The 17,327-nt window shown below is 45.8% G+C and overlaps 1 protein-coding gene and 1 pseudogene across 1 annotated transcript in view; one reads left to right on the forward strand and one right to left on the reverse strand.

Annotated features, from left to right (window-relative positions):
- Nucleotides 1–17,327, reverse strand: part of LOC126194767 (uncharacterized) — a 1,371,323-nt gene that overhangs the window by 999,543 nt on the left and 354,453 nt on the right. The gene's annotated exons all lie outside the window — the stretch shown is intronic.
- Nucleotides 3,231–3,348, forward strand: LOC126196084 (5S ribosomal RNA; annotated as a pseudogene).

Here is a 17,327-nt window from a genome sequence, read left to right on the forward strand (position 1 = left end):
AGTACGAATTGGGGGAAGGATAAATGGTAGGGACAGAACAAAGTTTTATTGCAGTGAGCAAGTTCAAATCGAAGGACTGTGCATTAATTATGCAGAGATGATTTGGCTTGCAGAAGGTGGACTGGCTCAGATAGCTGAATAAAACCGGTCTCCTTACTGAACACACCACAAAAAGAAGCTGTTTGTAAACAGGCACTGCTCTTTCGAGAACTCGAACTGGCTGCAATATTCATGATCCATCTTTCGCTAGTAATCTCAAAATATTCTGAGATCTTCTACGTTAGGTATACACTGAGGAGACGATAGTCATGGAATTCCTCCTAATATCGTGTCGGACCTGCTTTTTCCTGGCGTAGTGCAGCAACTCGACGTAGCATGGACTCAGCAAGTCGTTGGACGTCCTTGCAGAAATACTGAGCCATGCTGCCTCTACAGCCGTCCATAACTGCGAAAGTGTTGCCGGTGCAGGACTTGGCGCACGAACTGCTCTCTCGATTATGTACCACAAATGTTCGATGGGATTCACGTCGGGTGATACGAATGGCTAAATCATTCGCTCGAAATGTTCAGAATGACGGATTGTCATCTCTAAAGCAAACTCCATGAATGGCTGCAAATAGTCTCCAAGTAACCGAACGTAACGATTTTCAGTCAATGTTTTGTTCTGTTGGACCAGATGGCCGAGACCATTGCATATAAACACAACCCGACCCATTATGGAGCCACCATCAGCTCGAACAGTGCCTTGTTGAGAACCTGGGTCCATGGCTTCGTGTGTTCTGCGCCATCGTCAAACCCTGCCATCTATTCTTACCAATTGAAGTCGGACCTCATCGGACCAGGCCATAGTTTTCCAATCGTCTAGGGCGCTGTCGGCGATATCATGCTGCTAGCAAAGGAAATCGCGTCAGTCGTCTGCTTCTATACCCGACTGACGCCAAATTTCGCCGCACTGAGCTAACGTCTCACACTGATTTCTGCGGTTATTTCACGCAGTGTTGCTTGCGTGTTAGCACAGATAACTCTATACGAACGCCACTGCTCCAGGTCGTTAACTGAAGGCCAACGGCCACTCCATTGTCTGTGGTAAGAGGAGGTGTCTGAAATTTAGTATTCCCTGAACTCTCTTGACGTTATGGATCTCGGAATATTGAATTCCCTAACGATTTCCGAAATGGAATGTCCCATGTGTCTAGCTCCAACCACCATTCCGCATTCAAAGTGTGTTAATTCCCGTCACGGAGCCATAATAACAACCGAAACCTTTTCACATGAATCAAATGGTTCAAATGGCTCTGAGCACTATGGGACTCAACTGCTGCGGTCATTAGTCCCCTAGAACTTAGAACTAGTTAAACCTAACTAACCTAATGACATCACAAACATCCACGCCCGAGGCAGGATTCGAACCTGCGACCGTAGCGGTCTGCCGGCCGAAGTGGCCGTGCGGTTAAAGGCGCTGCAGTCTGGAACCGCAAGACCGCTACGGTCGCAGGTTCGAATCCTGCCTCGGGCATGGATGTTTGTGATGTCCTTAGGTTAGTTAGGTTTAACTAGTTCTAAGTTCTAGGGGACTAATAACCTCAGCAGTTGAGTCCCATAGTGCTCAGAGCCATTTGAACCGTAGCGGTCTTGCGGTTTCAGACTGCAGCGCCTTTAACCGCACGGCCACTTCGGCCGGCTCACATGAATCACTGGAGTAGAAATGATAGTACCGCTAATGCAGTGCCCTTTTATATCTTGGACGGCCGGTGTGGCCGTGCGGTTAAAGGCGCTGCAGTCTGGAACCGCGCGACCGCTACGGTCGCAGGTTCGAATCCTGCCTCGGGCATGGATGTTTGTGATGTCCTTAGGTTGGTTAGGTTTAAGTAGTTCTAAGTTGTAGGGGACTGATGACCTCAGCAGTTGAGTCCCATAGTGCTCAGAGCCATTTGAACCATTTTATATCTTGTGTACGCAGTACTACCGCCATCTGTATAACTGCATCTCGCTATCACATGACTTATGACACCTGAGTGTATCTCTGATCTAAAAGATTTTGAGGAGCGTTATAATTTTATAACGGAGAGATGAGTTTGGATTCCGTAGAAATGCTGGAACACGTGAGGCAATACTGACCCTACGACTCATCTTAGAAGATTGATTAAGGAAAGGGAAACCTACATTTATAGCATTTGTAGACTTAGAGAAAACTTTTGACAACGTTGACTAGAATACTCTCAAATTCTGAAGGTGGCAGATATAAAATGTAGGGAGCAAAAGGCTATTTACGATTTGTACAGAAACTGCGTGGCAGTTATAAGAGCCGAGGGGCATGAAAGGGAAGCAGTGAGTCAAGGTTGTAGCCTATCACCGATGTTATTCAATGTATATATTGAGCAAAGAGTAAAGGAAACAAAAGTAGGAATTAAAATCCATGGGAAGAAATAAGAACTTTGAGGTTTGCGATGACATTGTACTTCTGTCAGAGACAGCAAAGGACCTGGAAGAGCCGCTGAACGGAATGGACAGTGTCTTGAAAGTAAGATATAAGATAAACATCAACGAAAGCAAAACGAGGATAATGGAATGTAGTCGAACTAAATAAGCTGATGCTGAGGGAATCAGGTTAGGAAAAGAGACACTTAAAGTAGTAAATCACTTTTGCTATTTGGTGAGCGAAATGACGATGATGGTCGAAGTAGAGAGGATATAAAATGTAGATTCGCAATGGCAAGGAAAGCGTTTCTGAAGAAGAGAAATTTGTTAACATTGAGTACAGATTTAAGTGTCAGGAAGACTTTTCTGAAAGTATTTCTCGTGGAAGTGAAAGATGAACGATAAATAGTTTAGAAAAGAGGAGAATAGTAGCTTTTGAAATGTGTTGCTACAGTAGAATGCTGAAGATTGGATGAGTAGTTCACATAACTAATGAGGAGGTACTGTAGAGAACTGGGGAGAAGAGAAATTTGTGGCACAACCTGACTAGAGGAAGGGGTCGGTTGGTAGGACACATTCTGAGGCATCAATGGATCACCATAGTACTGGAGGGAAGCGTGTGGGATAAAAATTGTTGGGAGGGGACCAAGAGGTATATACAGTAAGCAGATTCAGAAAGATGGAGGTTGCAGTAGGTACTTGGAGATTAAGAAGCTTGCACAGGATAGAGTAGAATAGAGAGTTGCATCAAACCAGTCTCTGGGCTGAAGACCATAACAAGAACATAATTTTACTATTTACTGGGGCACTCGGGCAACGGCCTTGCCGCAGTTGATACACCGGTTCCCGTGAGATCACCGAAGTTAAGTGCTGTCGGGCGTGGTCGGCGCCTGGATGGGTGACCATCCGGGCTGCCATGCGCTGTTGCCATTTTTCGAGGTGCACTCAGCCTCGTGATGCCAATTGAGGAGCTACTCGACCGAATAGTAGCGGCTTCGGTCAAGAATACCATCTTACGACCGGGAGAGCGGTGTGCTGACCCCACGCCCCTCCTGTCTGCATCCTCCACCGAAGATCTAATGGTGTTCGGATGGTCCCGGTAGGCCACTCGTGGCCTGAAGACGAAGTACGGGGGCACTCGGCCTTGATCCACTAACAGGAAAAGGAGTAATCATTACCTGTTATGGACGCTTTCCAGGCGAAAACACAATTTCTCTGTAGTCCTCCACGATTATATCGTGAAGCTTTCTGTAATTCACACTCCGTGTTCCGAAATGTTGTCAACCGCACGGTGATGTCGCAACGTATGTCAAATGTCGCATCCCCCCCCCCCCCCCCCTCCAACCCTTCCACTGTGCGGCCTTGTACCTGAGTGTGCCGGCGAATCGTCGCCACACTCTACGCTGGCTGTTCTTTTTGTCGTACAGCCTGATGAATGGAGAGTGTTGTGCCCTTGGGAATTATTCAGCAGGCGTTGTAGTACGAAGTCGTTTCGGGAGCGGTGGGTTGGGGGGGGGGGGGGGCGACGGCAGCGCTTAATGAAGGCGGCGGCGCCGCAGTCACGACGCGCGGCGGTCTTACGGCCTCGTAACGAAGCAACGAGTGGAGTGCACCGTGCCGGCAGCCGACAACAGACACAGGCCTGCCATCGCAGCCCGCCAGATAACGAGCGGACCACCCAGCGAGCCCGCCGGCCAAAAAGTCCACCCGTGACGTCGTCCACCGTATTCAAAGTCCTCTCGTTCAGGTTTCAGGCGGACCGCTTGCAGATGTGACCACAACTGGCCGAGCACGCTGTATATGGAAGCAGTCAGTTAATTGTGTCACAGGTGTAACAGCAAAAGTCATTGTAGGGTCGCATGGAATGGAGACCCCATTGGCAAACGACTTGACGTTCCTTGGTCTGTCTGCCATTATTGTCGCTGATGACCTTGGTTGACACAAAATAAATATTGGAAGGAAAATCAGCATTGGCCGTATTTTGTTGTTTTATTCTCAGCAAAATCGATTTTCTGTCACTTAGTGACCATCCTCAGTGCTGTAATATACAATTAAAATTGGTAGGCACTGGTATCAAGCTATAACCTCAAGCTTAGATCGATCAATTTACGCGATCGCTCTAAGCTTGTGGTTATAGCTTGATACCAAAAATCAAATGGCTCTGAGTACTAACATCTGAGGTCATCAGTCCCCTAGCACTTAGAACTACTTAAACCTAACTAACCTAAGGACATCAAACACGTCCATGCCCGAGGCAGGATTCGAACCTGCGACCGTAGCGGCCGCGCGGTTCCAGACTGAAGCGCCTAGATCCGCTCAGCCACACCGGCCCGCTAGCTTGATACCAGTGCCTATCAATTTTAATTGAATATTACAGCACTGAGGATGGTCACTAACTGACCGAAAATCGATTTTGCTGACAATAAAACAACAAAATACGGCCAATGCTGATTTTCCTTCCAATCCTATCCACTATTTGGTCGTGGTGCACACAAAACGCCATGGAGTCGCCAATCAACAAAATAAGTATCCCACAAAAGTGGAAAACAATCGTCCCATAGCACTTCTAAGGGGCACGTACATACACATCACTATAGAACAAGCTGCATTATAGCGATCAGGTACTCCCTCTTGTATCGAAAATTGATATGAGAAGAACTCAGTAAGCGTAGCTGTGTTTTTGGATCTATTAACTGCATACGACACTGGCGAGAAGAACTTCTTTTGCAATTCGTGAGTGTTACTAAATGTTGTAAACTCACGGGCTCACCTAACAACATGCTAAGCAATAGATACTTTTAGATCCATTTTGATAATGACAGAAGCACAAATGATAGTTTGCCTCAAGTATCCATTCTGACTCCCCTTCTTTCCAGTCTGTACACATACACGATCTACTGCAAACATATTCAAGAAAATCTTGAATAAGGCTATAAACAAAAAACAGCAAAGCTGTGAACTTGGAAAGTATGAAACATCAACCGACCAGTTGCAAGACACAGGTTTATTAGGACCGTTGACCTAGGTTACGATTTTTATAAACATGTCTCCTTCACAAGGAGGTATAACGGTTGTTAGATTTTCAACACAAGATGTAACAAGCCTTACATCTCCTTCTGAAAAAGATAAAGCCGGCCGGTGTGGCCGTGAGGCTCTAGGCGCTTCAGTATGGAACCGCGTGATCGCTACGGACGCAGGTTCCAATCCTGCCTCGGGCATGGATGTGAGTTATGTCCTTAGGTTAGTTAGGTTTAAGTAGTTCTAAGTTCTAGGAGACTGATGACCACAGATGTAAAGTCCCATAGTGCTCAGAGCCATTTGAACCGTTTTTGAAAAAGATAATTTTATAATCATCGAAACCCAGATCAAAGGTTCTTCTGTGAAGCAAGTGGTTGCATGATTTTGTCATAGATTCCAAGACTATCTTCAAGAATATTTATTTATCAGGTTACCTTCCATTCAGAAGGCTGTTGTACGCAGCGGCTGTTATATTGACACTCCTGGAAATGGAAAAAAGAACACATTGACACCGGTGTGTCAGACCCACCATACTTGCTCCGGACACTGCGAGAGGGCTGTACAAGCAATGATCACACGCACGGCACAGCGGACACACCAGGAACCGCGGTGTTGGCCGTCGAATGGCGCTAGCTGCGCAGCATTTGTGCACCGCCGCCGTCAGTGTCAGCCAGTTTGCCGTGGCATACGGAGCTCCATCGCAGTCTTTAACACTGGTAGCATGCCGCGACAGCATGGACGTGAACCGTATGTGCAGTTGACGGACTTTGAGCGAGGGCGTATAGTGGGCATGCGGGAGGCCAGGTGGACGTACCGCCGAATTGCTCAACACGTGGGGCGTGAGGTCTCCACAGTATATCGATGTTGCCGCCAGTGGTCGGCGGAAGGTGCACGTGCCCGTCGACCTGGGACCGGACCGCAGCGACGCACGGATGCACGCCAAGACCGTAGGATCCTACGCAGTGCCGTAGGGGACCGCACCGCCACTTCCCAGCAAATTAGGGACACTGTTGCTCCTGGGGTATCGGCGAGGACCATTCGCAACCGTCTCCATGAAGCTGGGCTACGGTCCCGCACACCGTTAGGCCGTCTTCCGCTCACGCCCCAACATCGTGCAGCCCGCCTCCAGTGGTGTCGCGACAGGCGTGAATGGAGGGACGAATGGAGACGTGTTGTCTTCAGCGATGAGAGTCGCTTCTGCCTTGGTGCCAATGATGGTCGTATGCGTGTTTGGCGCCGTGCAGGTGAGCGCCACAATCAGGACTGCATACGACCGAGGCACACAGGGCCAACACCCGGCATCATGGTGTGGGGAACGATCTCCTACACTGGCCGTACACCACTGGTGATCGTCGAGGGGACACTGAATAGGGCACGGTACTTCCAAACCGTCATCGAACCCATTGTTCTACCATTCCTAGACCGGCAAGGGAACTTGCTGTTCCAACAGGACAATGCACGTCCGCATGTATCCCGTGCCACCCAACGTGCTCTAGAAGGTGTAAGTCAACTACCCTGGCCAGCAAGATCTCCGGATCTGTCCCCCATTGAGCATGTTTGGGACTGGATGAAGCGTCGTCTCACGCGGTCTGCACGTCCAGCACGAACGCTGGTCCAACTGAGGCGCCAGGTGGAAATGGCATGGCAAGCCGTTACACAGGACTACATCCAGCATCTCTACGATCGTCTCCATGGGGGAATAGCAGCCTGCATTGCTGCGAAAGGTGGATATACACTGTACTAGTGCCGACATTGTGCATGCTCTGTTGCCTGTGTCTATGTGCCTGTGGTTCTGTCAGTGTGATCATGTGATGTATCTGACCCCAGGAATGTGTCAATAAAGTTTCCCCTTCCTGGGAGAATGAATTCACGGTGTTCTTATTTCAATTTCCAGGAGTGTAGATTTCAGCTATCAGTCGTCCTTTTTAAATTCTTTCGGCAGATCTAGATTTCAGCTAGAAACTAGCCATTCTCAATGCACTAACATTTTTGATCAATGCATGGACGAAGCCAGACCAACAGGCATTACATGCATTGATCAAAGCTGATAGTGCATTGAGAATGGCTAGTTTCTAGCTGAAATATAGATCTGCAACAAAATTTAAAAAGGACGACTGGTAGCTGAAATCTATTATTTACAAATATTTATTTATGCTGATGACAGTTGTTTCCTGGCCCAGAACTCCAACTTCCTGATGCTGAAACCACTTTATCCACTGATATGGAGATCTTGGATGTATACGGCAACAAATGGTGCCTTGGCGTCAACGCTCAGAAAATGTATCTGCACTTAACCTACGCAACAGACAGGCAAATTACAAACCAGAAGTCAGATTCAGAGGTCAGGTCTCGCCGCACCGCACTACACAAATGCCTAGGAATAACACTAGATATAAATCTAACTTATAAGCAGCACCATTCAAAGGTAGATGCAAAATAAAAACGAAAAATAATGCTGTCCAAAAGTTGCTTGTATCTCATGGGGAGCTAATGTTCGTGTTTTATGAACCACGGCCTTAGTCCTGTCTTACCTTGCTGATTAGTGCTGCTCGACTCGTAGCAATCGTGCTCACATTAAGAACATAGACGTGCAAGTCAAGCAGTGCGAAAAATTACGGCATGTATTAGGGTGCAGAGAGAATGAAAGTGGTCCTGTCACACATCTTCGGGGCACTCCTGATGTCCAAATATTTTACAACACGAAGGGGCCGCAGACCTTAGTATTTGACTTCGCAGTCAATGCAGTCAAAGGTGAGGCCATTTATGTCGTGTATTCTGATACTCGCAAACTCATTCATCAAAAGCTATAGGTGAACTGTCAATATAGATGTCGAACATGGTGCTCTAGCGATAAAGCGCATTCATTGAAACCGAGAGGTCGCGGGATCGAATCTCGGACCACGCACTTTTCAGTCTTAGTTCAACGTAACCTTCACCGCTCAACGATGTGGGTAACTACCGGAAGCAATATGTGGCTCGAATTCCACATCAAACGGTAGGTCCCCTTTCCAAGGTTGGGGCACGGGGTGGCGTCCCATTGAAAGACTTGCACCAAGCTACTGAGTCACAAGAAATTACTGTTATTACCTACATACGAGGGTTAAGTCTGTACATAACTCTCAACGGCGAGTCCTGCTCGCACTACTCCGGTTTCTTCCGGTATGCCTTTTAGTGTTGCGTAGTCCTCTCCTGAAACCCAGGATATATATATACAGTTTTATAATGTTGTTCTTCTTGTTGTTGTCTTCAGTCCGAAGACTTGTTTCATGCAACTCTCCGTGCTACTCTACAGGTTGGTCCACTGATCGTGACCAGGCCAAATATCTCACGAAATAAGCGTCAAACGAAAAAACTACAAAGAACGAAACTCGTCTAGCTTGAAGGGGGAAACCAGATGGCGCTATGGTTGGCCCGTTAGATGGCGCTGCCATAGGTCAAACGGATATCAACTGCAGTTTTTTTTTAAAATAGGAAACCCAATTTTTTATTTCATATTCGTGTAGTACGTAAAGAAACATGAACGTTTTAGTTGGACCAATTTTTTCGCTTTGTGATAGATGGCGCTGTAATAGTCACAAACATATGACTCACAATTTTAGACGAACACTTGGTTCAAATGGCTCTGAGCACTATGGGACTTAACATCTATGGTCATCAGTCCCCTAGAACTTCGAACTACTTAAACCTAACTAAGGACAGCACACAACACCCAGTCATCACGAGGCAGAGAAAATCCCTGACCCCGCCGGGAATCGAACCCGGGAACCCGGGCGTGGGAAGCGAGAACACTGCCGCACGACCACGAGATGCGGACCGAACACTTGATAACACGTAGGTTTTTTAAATGAAACTACAGAGCGTAGGTACGTTTGAAGAATGCCAGTGTGCACTCGGTGTGCTTGCCGGGGGGTCTCGTCCGTAATGTGGAGGAGGCCCTTCCGGGAGCTATTGAACGCACTGGGTGTGACCGGCTGCAGATAGTAGCACATGTCGGAACGAATGACGCCTGCCGCTTGGGTTCTGAGGCCATCCTTGGTTCCTTCCGGCGGCTGGCTGATTTGGTGAAGACAACCAGCATCGCACGCGGAGTGCAAGCTGAGCTTAATATCTGCAGCATAGTGCCCAGAGTCGATCGCGGTCCTCTGGTTTGGAGCCGTGTGGAGGGTCTAAACCAGAGGCTCAGACGACTCTGCGACTATAATAGTTGCAAATTCATCGACCTCCGTTATTGGGTGGAGAACTGTAGGGCCCCCCTAGACAGGTCAGGCGTGCACTACACACCGGAAGCAGCTACTAGGGTAGCAGAGTACGTGTGGCGTGCACACGGGGGTTTTTTAGGTTAGAGGGTCCCCCCCTTGGGCGAAACGATAAAATACCTGACGGCTTACCAGAGAGAACATCAGCATCGTTGATAAAGAACGTCCGCCCTCAGAGACCAAAAACAGGAAAAGTTAACGTAATATTGGTAAACTGCAGGAGTATCCAGGGAAGGTTCCTGAATTAGTATCGCTTATTGAAGGAAATAGTGCGCATATAGTATTAGGAACGGAAAGTTGGTTAAAACCGGAAGTGAACAGTAACGAAATCCTAGACACAGAATGGAATATATACCGCAAGGATAGGATAAACGCCAATGGTGGAGGAGTATTTATAGCAGTAAAGAATTCAATAATATCCAGTGAAGTTATTAGCGAATGCGAATGTGAAATAATCTGGGTTAAGTTAAGTATCAAAGGTGGGTCAGATATGATAGTCGGATGCTTCTATAGACCACCTGCATCAGCAACCGTAGTAGTTGAGCGCCTCAGAGAGAACCTGCAGAACGTCGTGAAGAAGTTTCGTGATCATACTATTGTAATAGGGGGAGACTTCAATCTACCAGGTATAGAATGGGATAGTCACACAATCAGAACTGGAGCCAGGGACAGAGACTCTTGTGACATTATCCTGACTGCCTTGTCCGAGAATTACTTCGAGCAGATAGAGAACCAACTCGTGAAGCTAACGTTTTAGACCTCATAGCAACAAATAGACCGGAACTTTTCGACTCCGTGAATGTAGAAGAGGGTATCAGTGATCATAAGTCAGTGGTTGCATCAATGACTACAAGTGTAATAAGAAATGCCAAGAAAGGAAGGAAAATATATTTGCTTAACAAGAGTGATAGGGCACAAATCGCAGAATATCTGAGTGACCACCATCAAACGTTCATTTCTGAGGAAGAGGATGTGGAACAAAAATGGAAAAAATTCAGAAACATCGTCCAGTATGCCTTAGATAAGTTCGTACCGACTAAGTTCCAAAGCGAGGGGAAAGATCCACCGTGGTATAACAATCATGTACGAAAGGTACTACGGAAACAAAGAAAGCTTCATCATAGGTTTAAGAGTAGTCGAATCATAGCTGATAAGGAAAAGCTGAACGAAGCGAAAAAGAGCGTAAAGAGAGCAATGAGAGAAGCATTCAACGAATTCGAACATAAAACATTGGCAAACAATCTAAACAAGAACCCTAAAAAGTTTTGGTCATACGTAAAATCGGTAAGCGGATCTAAATCCCCTATTCAGTCACTCGTTGACCACGATGGCACCGAAACAGAGGACGACCGAAGAAAGGCAGAAATACTGAATTCAGTGTTCCGAAACTGTTTCACTGCGGAAAATCGTAACACGGTCCCTGACTTCAGCCGTCGCACGGACGCCAAAATGGAAAATATTGAAATAAACGATATCGGAATTGAAAAACAACTGCTATCACTTAGTAGCGGAAAAGCATCCGGACCAGACGAGATACCCGTAAGATTCTACAGTGATTATGCTAAAGAACTTGCCCCCTTTCTATCAGCAATTTATCGTAGATCTCTGGAAGAACGTAAGGTACCTAGCGACTGGAAGAAAGCGCAGGTCGTTCCCATTTTCAAGAAGGGTCATAAATCAGATGCGAATAATTATAGGCCTATTTCGCTTACGTCAATCTGTTGTAGAATAATGGAACATGTTTTATGTTCTCGTATTATGACGTTCTTAGATAATACAAATCTCCTTCATCATAACCAACATGGATTCCGCAAACAGAGATCATGTGAAACTCAGCTCGCCCTACTTGTCCAAGAAATTCACAGTGCCGTAGACACTGGCGAGCAGATTGATGCCGTATTCCTGGACTTCAGGAAGGCATTTGATACGGTTCCGCACTTACGTTTAGTGAAAAAAATACGAGCTTACGGAATATCGGACCAGGTTTGTGATTGGATTCAGGATTTCCTAGAAGAAAGAACACAACATGTCATTCTTAACGGTTCAAAATCTGCAGATGTAGAGGTAATTTCGGGAGTACCGCAAGGAAGCGTGATAGGACCTTTATTGTTTACAATATACATAAATGACTTAGTTGACAACATCGGTAGCTCCGTGAGGCTATTTGCAGGTGACACGGTTGTCTACAAGAAAGTAGCAACATCAGAAGACTCGTACGTACTCCAGGAAGACCTGCAGAGGATTAATGAATGGTGCGACAGCTGGCAGCTTTCCCTAAACGTAGATAAATGTAATATAATGCGCATACATAGGGGCAGAAATCCATTCCAGTACGATTATGCCATAGGTGGTAAATCATTGGAAGCGGTAACGACCGTAAAATACTTAGGAGTTACTATCCGGAGCGATCTGAAGTGGAATGATCACATAAAACAAATAGTGGGAAAAGCAGGCGCCAGGTTGAGATTCATAGGAAGAATTCTAAGAAAATGTGACTCATCGACGAAAGAAGTAGCTTACAAAACGCTTGTTCGTCCGATTCTTGAGTATTGCTCATCAGTATGGGACCCTTACCAGGTTGGATTAATAGAAGAGATAGACATGATCCAGCGAAAAGCAGCGCGATTCGTCATGGGGACATTTAGTCAGCGCGAGAGCGTTACGGAGATGCTGAACAAGCTCCAGTGGCGGACACTTCAAGAAAGGCGTTACGCAATACGGAGAGGTTTATTATCGAAATTACGAGAGAGCACATTCCGGGAAGAGATGGGCAACATATTACTACCGCCCACATATATCTCGCGTAATGATCACAACGAAAAGATCCGAGAAATTAGAGCAAATACGGAGACTTACAAGCAGTCGTTCTTCCCACGCACAATTCGTGAATGGAACAGGGAAGGGGGGATCAGATAGTGGTACAATAAGTACCCTCCGCCACACACCGTAAGGTGGCTCGCGGAGTATAGATGTAGATGTAGATGTAGAACATTTTATTTCGATTGTTCCAATGTGATATATGTACCTTTGTGAACATTTCATTTCTGAGAATGCATGCTGTTACAGCGTGATTACCTGTAAATACCACATTAATGCAATAAATGCTCAGAATGATGTCCGTCAAACTCACTGCATTTTGCAGTACGTGTAACGACATTCCTCTCAACAGCGAGTAGTTCGCCTTCCGTAATGTTCGCACGTGCACTGACAAAGCGCTGACGCATGTTGTCAGGCGTTGTCGGTGGATCACGATAGCAAATATCCTTCAACTACTGTTTAGTTTAACAGTAGCAATGTTTACAGAAATTCTGGACCTCCCGCAGTCCGTTCCTAGTGAGAAACTGCCTTTTGCAGAGATATTAATTAAGATTACGGATCTCTAGTAAATAAGGTACCAGACTACTTCTAATGACAGGCATTGTTGTCTTAGATAACCAATTCAACACGTAACAGACAGGAAGGGTCAGAAACGTTGAAAGTAAACAGATGGATAGGAGTAACCGTTATTAGGTTCATAAAGATATATACATTCCCTAGCTTTTCATATGGAAGAAAAGAGCTCGAAATTTCGGTGGACTGAGAGCAAAAACCTGTTTGCAACAGCAGCCAGTGTACCAATTTTTTTCGGCCAGTAACTTGCTTGAAATGATTTCCTCGGACTTGTGGAAATTTAAAACGTGAAAAAAGCCTATTATCTCAGAAAAATATAAAACACAAGGGATGTTTAAAAACTCGTCCAATGAGCTGACAAATATGAAACCGCTTCCATGCATAAGTGTGCCTATTTCGTCAGCCGCAGGCGACCAGTTACTGCAATTAAGTTTTGTGTGACTGACATGCTACTAAACCTGCCTCATCACATTATATTTCCAGCGCTACCTAACTCGCCGTTCTTTTGGAGGATTTTCGGAGGATCAAAACTAAACTCTAAGGTTAATTGCTGTGCTGGCGATTCAAACGTTTGCAACAGAAATACTACAAATAAGTTCGGAAATGACAATTTTCGCATCAGGAAATCCATATTTATTTAGTTTGCTGCCTAACAAAACTTTAAAAAAAGTGTAAAATTGTACTTCTTGGGTATTTACATGTAGGCTACTAATAACTATGTTTGTGTATGACTAATGCTTGAAATGTTGAGCAAAGTAGTCTGCATTGTTTGACAATGCAAGTGAGAAACCAACTTTTCAAAAGTGTTCCCGCGTTGCCGCTATGGGGCTACAGGAATTATTTGCAACTGAGATGTAGTCCACTTTGCCTGTATACCATGATACAAGTACACCCCGGAATGTTGAAGCTCACTAGTAATGTGATATAACTAAATTTCGATGATGTAATATATCACACTGTTCTGATTGCGATAAAACTTTTTGGGTTCATTTTTGTGTTTTTATGCAACGTATTTCACGTCAAGTATTGTTATCAACTAGCTGACAAATCTGGAATAATGACGATCTGTATATCACCAATGATAAGGCAGTCTGTGCAGCGGATTTCTGGGCAGCACATGGAGTATAAAGATGCACATATTCTCTGTAAAACTCGTAATATTCATGTATTATATGCCATGTACGATAAATTATATTTAATATGTTATGTTCTGGACACGTATAAATAAATAAAGCTGACAAATTCGGTGTTACCCGGGTATTTATTTATTCGTCTTCTGTTAGTTCATCTCCTCGTCCATCCTCTCTCTGACCATCGCCTCCCCCATCTCTCTGCCCATCTACTCCCCCCTACCAATCTCTCTGTCTGCGAGCTATGTGCCGGACATTCAACATGTTGGAAGTACATCGCCATTCTGTCATGCAGTGGAACATCTTGTAGTAACATCGGTAGAACATTACGTAGGAAATCAGCATACATTGCACCATTTAGATTGCCATCGATAAAATGGGGGCCAATTATCCTTCCTCCCATTAATCCGCACCATACATTAACTCGCCAAGGCCGCTGATGTTCCACTTGTCGCAGCCATCGTGGATTTTCCGTTGCCCAATAGTGCATATTATGCCGGTTTACGTTACAGCTTTTGGTGAATGACGCTTCGTCGCTAAATAGAACGCGTGCAAAAAATCTGTCATAGTCCCGTAATTTCTCCTGTGCCCAGTGGCAGAACTGTACACGACTATCAAAGTCGTCGCCATTGAATTCCTGGTGCACAGAAATATGGTACGGGTGCAGTCGATGTTGATGCAGCATTCGCATCACCGACGTTTTTGGGATTCCCGATTCTCGCGCAAGTTGTCTGCTACTGATGTGCGGGTTAGCCCCGACAGCAGCTGAAACACCTACTTGGGCATCATCATTTGTTGCAGGTCGTGGTTGACGTTTCACATGTGGCTGAACACTTCCTGTTTCCTTAAATAACGTAACTATCCGGCGAACGGTCCGGACACTTGGAGGATGTCGTCCAGGATACCGAGCAGCATACTTGGCGCACGCCAGTTGGGCATTTTGATCACAACAGCCATACATCAACACGATATCGACGTATTCCGCAACTGGTAAACAGTCCATTCTAACACGGGTAATGTATCACGAAGCAAATACCGTCCGCACTGGCGGAATGTAAGGTGATACCACGTACTTACACATTTGTTCTATTACAGCGCCATCTATCACAAAGGGAAAAAAGTGGTCCAAGTAAAACATTCATATTTCTTTACGTACTACACGAATATGTAATAAAAATGGCAGTTCCTATTTAAAAAAACGCAGTTGATATCCGTTTGACCTATGGCAGCGCCATCAAGCGGGCCAACCATAGCGCCATCTGGTTTCCCCCTTCACGCTAGACGAGTTTCGTTCTTTGTAGTTTTTTCGTTTGATGCTTATTTCGTGAGATATTTGGTCCGGTCACTATCAATGGACCACCCTGTATGTTTACCGAGGAGAAGAGAGAGAGAATACTGACGCAAGGCAACTATAAGGTTTCTTCCCGCCGGCCATAGCAGCAATCCAATGTGCTTCACGACATAGTTGTTCAATCATATGAAACGGACAATTTCCAGAACCACAAGAAGGGTTAACAGCTGTTCCTGGGATTTCGGAAATAAAATTTTATGGATTGATTGTGATTGCTGGAACTTTTGGTAAGCTATCGTCATTGTCTGTGTCATCAAAGTTTCTGATTCCTCCTCCTAAGGTTGACATGGTAGATAAGCGCAAAGAAAATCAATAGGAAAAAAGGGGAACACAGTAACACTGACATCCCCAGACAAAAATTATCTAGGAAACTGAAGAAAATGCAGAAAAGAGAAAGAAGAAAAGAAAATCTGTAAATGAAAATTATGCGTGGAACGACCAAAAGGGCCAAATCATAATGTACGAAAATAAGCAAAAGACGACAGTTGGAGAGAATACACTACTGGCCATTAATTTTTGTCGCAGCTCGTGGTCGTGCGGTGGCGTTCTCGCTTCCCACGCTCGGGTTCCCGGGTTCGATTCCCGGCGGGGTCAAGGATTTTCTCTGCCTCGTGATGACTGGCTGTATGTGCTGTCCTTAGGTTAGTTAGGTTTAAGTAGTTCTAAGTTCTATGGGACTGCTGACCATAGATCTTAAGTCCCATAGTGCTCAGAGCCAGAGCCATTAATTTTGCTACACCAAAAAGAAATGCAGATGATAAACGGGTATTCATTGGACAAATATATTATACTAGACTCACATATGATTACATTTTCACGCAATTTTGGTGCATAGATCCTGAGAAATCAGTACCCAGAACAACCACCTCTGGCCGTAATAATGGCCTTGATACGCCTGGGTATTGGGTCAAACAGAGTTTGGATGGCGTGTACAGGTACAGCTGCGTATGGAGCTTCAACACGATACCACAGTTTATCAAGAGTAGTGACTGGCGTATTGTGACTAGCCAGTTGCTCGGCCACCATTGACCAGACTTTTTCAGTTGATGAGAGATCTGGAAAATGTGCTGGCCAGGGCAGCAGTCGAATATTTTCTGTATCCAGAAGGACCTGCAACATGCGGTCGTGCATTATCCTGCTGAAATGTAGGCTTTCGTAGGGATCGAATGAAGGGTAGAGCCACGGGTCGTAACACATTTGAAATGTAACGTCCACTGTTCAAAGTGGTGTCAATGCGAACAAGAGGTGACCGAGACGTGTAACCAATGGCACCCCATACCATCACGCCGGGTGATAACGCCAGTATAGCGATGACAAATACACGCTTCCAATGTGCGTTCACGGCGATGTCACCAAACTCGGATGCGACCATCATGATGCTGTAAGGAGAACCTGAATTCATCCGAAAAAATGACGTTTTGCCGTTCGTGCACCCAGGTTCGTCGTTGAGTACACCATCGCAGGCGCTCCTGTACGTGATGCAGCGTCAAGCGTAACCGCAGCCATGGTCTCCGAGCTGATAGTCCATGCTGCTGCAAACGTCGTCGAACTGTTCGTGCAGATGGTTGTTGTCTTGCAAACGTCCCCATCTGTTGACTCAGGGATCGAGACGTGGCTGGACGATCCGTTACAGCCATGCGGATAAGATGCCTGTCATCTCGACTGCTAGTGATACGAGGCCGTTGGGATCCAGCACGGCGTTCCGTATTACCCTCCTGAACCCTCCGATTCCGTATTCTGCTAACAGTCATTGGATCTCGACCA

The sequence above is a fragment of the Schistocerca nitens genome, chromosome 7 (assembly GCF_023898315.1).
Source record: "Schistocerca nitens isolate TAMUIC-IGC-003100 chromosome 7, iqSchNite1.1, whole genome shotgun sequence".
Classification (NCBI taxonomy): Eukaryota; Metazoa; Arthropoda; class Insecta; order Orthoptera; family Acrididae; genus Schistocerca; species Schistocerca nitens.